This window comes from Musca autumnalis, unplaced genomic scaffold, assembly GCF_047663935.1.
Source record: "Musca autumnalis isolate F117 unplaced genomic scaffold, ASM4766393v1 scaffold_2, whole genome shotgun sequence".
NCBI lineage: Eukaryota > Metazoa > Arthropoda > Insecta > Diptera > Muscidae > Musca > Musca autumnalis.
The window spans coordinates 110,934,756-110,940,755 of NW_027411755.1; positions in this window are offsets into that span (position 1 = coordinate 110,934,756).

Sequence of the window (6,000 nt, forward strand, 5' to 3'; positions counted from 1 at the left end):
AGCGTAATGGTTGAGTGTGTGGTATTTCGCTAGAATCCATTTTTCAATACAAAAACTCCTTAATTAAAAACTTTCATAAATAATGGTCTTCGTCCTAAAAAGACAATAATAAATAAAAAATCATTATGATTTGGTAAGAAAGAGATAGAATGTGTTCGCTTTATAGACAAACACATGCGATAAAAAGAGACAACAAGAGGCCTGTTTTTGTAAACAAAATTATACTTCTCACACGAATTGTCAAATTTTTTAGATCGATTTACTCGCCTTAGCGCAAATGTAAAGCGTTGTTTTTTAAATGAGGATTTCTTAACTATATATGGAACTCATCTGGTGTTTACACCAAACAGTTTGTCTTCGAATACACCTCTGATTTACTAACACATACATACATTTGTCGGCTGTCTTCCAACTGTCCATCATTTTTTCACAGACAGTCGGGTTAACAAATTTTTGACATTTTTGTGAAAAAGAAGTAAGATGATAATTCAAATGTGCTGAAAACAAAAGAATATGTACAAAAACAAAATATGCGAATGAAAAACGAAAACAAGTCGATGATTTTCATTCATAATTTTATAACTGTTTTTGCAGTTGTCTGGACGCCTACGTCACACAGACATGGTTTTCACCATGGCACAATTAACCAGGTAGTGGTATCACACCAGGGGCTCAACTCTTATTCTATGAAAATTTGAAATGAAAATAAATATTTTTCATTTCAAATTTTCATAGAACGAGAATCCAGCCCCAGCTGTTCGAATATGAAAAGTCAAATCCCTTTATAAAAAAATATTGTTGTTGTAACTTCCCCAACAACATAAAGAAAGTTTTGACATAACATATTCAACATTTTACGACGCTACTACCTGGGTAATTGTGCCATGGTTTTGACAATCAATACATGAACTCAACTGTCCTGTCATGTGTAAACGCAGGGTTACACCATGTTCAGGGCGAAATATTTTGACATTTTAATTGTATCCATGGTACCATGGTACAATTAAAAAGGTAGAAACAACGGCGAATTGCTACAACAAAGCAACTTTTTTTGTAATGTAAAATGCATGGTACAATTAGAAAGGTATGTGCATCGGCGAATTGCTACAACAAAGCAACTTTTTTTGTAATGTAAACTGTCAAAATTTTCGCCAAATGGTCTCTTGTTGTCTCTTTTTATCGCTTGTGTTTGTCTATAAAGTGTAGACATGCTATCTCTTACTTACCGAATCATATGGTTTTTTGTTTTGATTTTTCATGGCGAATTCCTAGTTTTTTGACGTTTTAGATTCGATCAGCTGGGCTGAGGCATCTACCTTTTTAATTGTATAATGCATGGTACATGCAATCTCTTACTTACTAGAGCAGGCAAAAAATCGATGGCACTATCGATAATATCGATTATTATTTAAAAATTCAATATCGATAGATAGTTTTGCCTATCGATATTATCGGAATAAAACCCCTAAACTGAAATCCATTGAAATAAATAGAAATTTCGCTGCTTTTCGGTTATGTGTGTGTAAGAAAGTAATGCTAAGTTTACATTTACGAAATCCACTAGATTTCAACTGTCAATTCTATAGCTTAAACGTCAAATGAAATCTCATCTGGATTTCATTTGACGTTTAACCTATGGATTTGACAGTTGAAATCGAGTGGATTTCGTAAATGTAAACCAAGCATTAGTCCGTAGTCACACGCACACATTTTTCGGTAAAATAAAATGTATTTTTTTACATTTTTTATAAAATAAAAGCAGTTGATTATTCTCCCTTACATTTCTGTGTACTACTTTTGCATACTTTCAAGAAAATCATTGACATTTCCGCCATTTTCATCTCCAAGTAAATGGCGATGACAACTTAACGATAATTAATTAATTTTTAAAAAAGCAGGCTTTGCCACTGGAAAAAAAGAAACTAAGGAAAACGAAAATATTTTTTCGTTTTCCTCATTCAATACTTGAACGTCAAAATGGTAAGTTTGGTTGCTAAAATAAATTTTTAATATTTGTAATTCATGTTTAATTTTTTTAATTTTAATTTTTCATTACCTATTTTTTCATTTCTTTATAGGCAAAAAACAAAAAACACAACCAGCGGAAGCAACGCAACAGCAACAATGGAAAAAAAGTTACGGTCATTGTGGAGAATGGTGATGGAAGCAGGACCATCACCACCACCAAGACCACAACAAACCGAAGAGGCAATTGTAATTGTAATTGAAATAGACGCTGCAGACGCAATTACAATAGAAGACGTGGCAACAGACGTGGAAGAGTCCACGGCGAAAATCAACATGCCGATGCCAATCAACAGCAACATGCCGATGCTAATCAACATGCCGATGCTAATCAACATGCCGATGCTAATCAACATCAACATTCCGATGCCAATCAACAGCAACATGCCGATGCCAATCAACATCAACATACCGACAATGAAATGGACAACGATGAGGAGGAGGATGATGGTGTTGTTCACATGCGAGCTCTTCCATTTTATGAATTTTAAATATTCCATATTTTTAATATTTCTCATTTTTCATTTAATTTGTTTCCATTTTCATTAATTCAAAAATAAAATCTATGAAATAAAAAAAAATAAAAATCTATGAAAATCTATTGTATGAAAATGGCATCTTAAATCGACTGGATTTTCTAAATTAAGCATAGTCTAAACAGGTTATAACCTGAAATTTAAACTGTTTTAAAAATGCTTTGTCGAACATTTTTCTGGACCAAATTCTGCACTCATTTTACAAATTGCGACCGATTCAAACTTATATCTAGACCAAATAAAATGTCATTGAACCGATTTCAATATAATTTGGCAAACTTATTTCTAGATCACATTCCGTCACACATTTCATGCAGATATAGGGTGTTTGGCGCATCAGATACCTCAAACCGGTCAAAAATGTATATGGGGGTTATATCCAAATCGTAAATGTAAACCAAGCATTAGTCCATAGTCACACGCACACATTTTTCGGTAAAATAAAATGTATTTTTTTACATTTTTTATAAAATAAAAGCAGTTGATTATTCTCCCTTACATTTCTGTGTACTACTTTTGCATACTTTCAAGAAAATCATTGACATTTCCGCCATTTTCATCTCCAAGTAAATGGCGATGACAACTTAACGATAATTAATTAATTTTTAAAAAAGCAGGCTTTGCCACTGGAAAAAAAGAAACTAAGGAAAACGAAAATATTTTTTCGTTTTCCTCATTCAATACTTGAACGTCAAAATGGTAAGTTTGGTTGCTAAAATAAATTTTTAATATTTGTAATTCATGTTTAATTTTTTTAATTTTAATTTTTCATTACCTATTTTTTCATTTCTTTATAGGTAGACATCGGATTTTGCATATTTGCATATTTTTTATTAATAAAGATACGAAAATTCTGATTGGACCAAAATTCGTTTTGAAGAAAACTGAATGCAATGACAGGCTCATATTTTTTATTTTTTTGCATATTTGCATATTTTGCATATGCACAAAATATGCAAAAAATATGCAAAATATGCAAAAAATATGCAAAATATGCAAAAAATATGCAAAATATGCAAAAAATATGCAAAATATGCAACTAATTTTTTTGACGAAAATCGTCAAATTAAATTTGGAAAGTCATCAAAAAGTGTTCTAAATTAAGTTTATTGTCGTTAAACGTCGATTTCTTAGCAGATAATTATGTTATTATTTATTATTCCGCCACAGCAATAAATCTGGACTAAAAGACTTAGAAAATTTCCTATAACCCAGCCTTCTTATTACAACATAAGTTGCTTTCTAATACAAATTTGTTCAAAAACTCAATCAGAAATGTCAAAATGAACGTATCCAAATATGTTGATAGTTTCTGCTCGGCGAAATTGTGTGACAGAATAACAAATGAGGTAGAAATTAACACTAAGACAATATTGAATATTACATAAAATCTATCATATTTTACTAAAAACATATCTTCTATATATATAAAAATGGTGTAAAAAATGTATAATAATTCATAAAATGAGAACGGCTAGGCCGATTTCTGTAAAATTTTTTGTCAGTTATTCGTATTTTCGAGGAGAAGGTCTTTACGAAGAAAATTTTGGAAAATCTATCTGGAAAAGTCGGAAAATTGGAAAAATCGAAAATTGAGTTTTTGTATGAAATTTTATTCCTTAATAGCGAGACGAAGTTCGCCGGGTCCACTAGTAACATATAAAAACATATACAGGGCAATCATGAATATTTTCCTCCGAATTTTCCGCACGGGAAATAATTTTAGAAAGTGAAACTCTTTTAAAATCAAAATTTGTTAAAAGTTGAAAGCTACTAGATTCGCTTCATGATGGCATATTCCAGTCGAATCGACAAAAATATTCCCATTTTGGGCATAAATATGGAAAAAAATGTGAAATTTGGGAAAGGAAACAAATTATGCACGGAATTTTTATTCATGATTGCACTGATAACTATATTTTAATACCCTAAGGGTATTATGTCTTAGTGAATGAGTTTGCAACATGCAAAAGGAAACGAAATAGACCCACAGTTCCTTTTGATGATCTGCATAGATTCGCATTTATCCATCTGGCCAGGTCTTTCTGAAAACAAAGTACAGGTCACATTTATATACCAAATCGCATAAAAATTGGAGATTTTTTGGCCATAGGGCGATCCCTGTTTATTTTGGTAAGAATCGATTTTGATTTGGATATTGCACCCATATATACAGTACAATCTCGATAATCCCTACACCACAGGTTTCGGCGGTGTCCGAATTATCAAATTGTCCGGATTAACGAATAGTAAAGAAAATAAATTATTTTCTATGATTAAATAACTCGTGGTAGTTATATAATACTCTACGTGCTCTAAGTGTTAAAAATAGTGAGATTTTTCTATACGACAACCCAGACATTTTTATTGGCATTGCCCGTATTTGTTCCTTTCCTTACTTTTATCAATTTACCATGCAACAAGACTCAATTTTCCCAAATTTAAGAAAACGCAAATCAGATTGTGAAAGTAGAGCCAGAACTATGACGTTTTTAAAGTATACATCAGGATGTAAGCAAAACACGGGACAAGTGTGAAATTTCATTTTTTTTTTTTTGAAAATTAAGATTCCTTGAAATCTTTGCCTTTTAGGTGTATAGTGCCTTTGGCAACTTTAATGACAATATTGCGGCGAATATTTTTCTTAATATATTTATTTATATCCTAGACAACAAGACCAATGTGTTATAAAAGGTGTTATATCCTTTTACCCGATAATTTTTTCTAAATGTTGCTGAAACAATTTTTACAGCAACTCCTCCATTAAACAACTGTCCAAATTCGAAACATTTGTAATAATTAGTTCAAATTATCGAATACACGGTCAGGTATAAGTTAATTAATTGTATATTTTCTTTTCGACTGTGTAATCAAAATTGTTTCCCTGTAGCAGGAATGAAAGAACTATATTTTTTTAGCATTCCAAATGCTTTTCTAGCAGAAATATGTGAGTGGTTTTGCCATGTTAAAGATAATTCCAAGGGTTTGACTTATTTTACCACTACCACGCTATTGTGTGGGTTTTCTGAGTGATGTCATTTTGCACTAATCATTTGGTGTTCTTCGCATCAATTTTAACTACATCCCATTAAATAAAACTTGTTGTTTTTAAAAATTTGAAAGCAACAAAACCCGAGATTTAGCTGAAATTATTTTACAACAATAAAATAATATACATCTCAACAAAACTGCCAAAAGTGAATCTAAAAATAATGCATTACTTTTCGCCGAGGAGTGAACATTTCCCAATTCTGCATTAAGCGGTTGTATGCTTACAATATACATATAAAATTAACTATTTTTAGTGCATTAAGCTAAAACCATGTCATCAAGTTTTTTGACCACAAATATAGGACTAAACACTATAAAATATATTCAAATCTAATATGTGGATATTCAAAACGTATATGTTCTTCTAATTATAGTTATATTCCGGAAC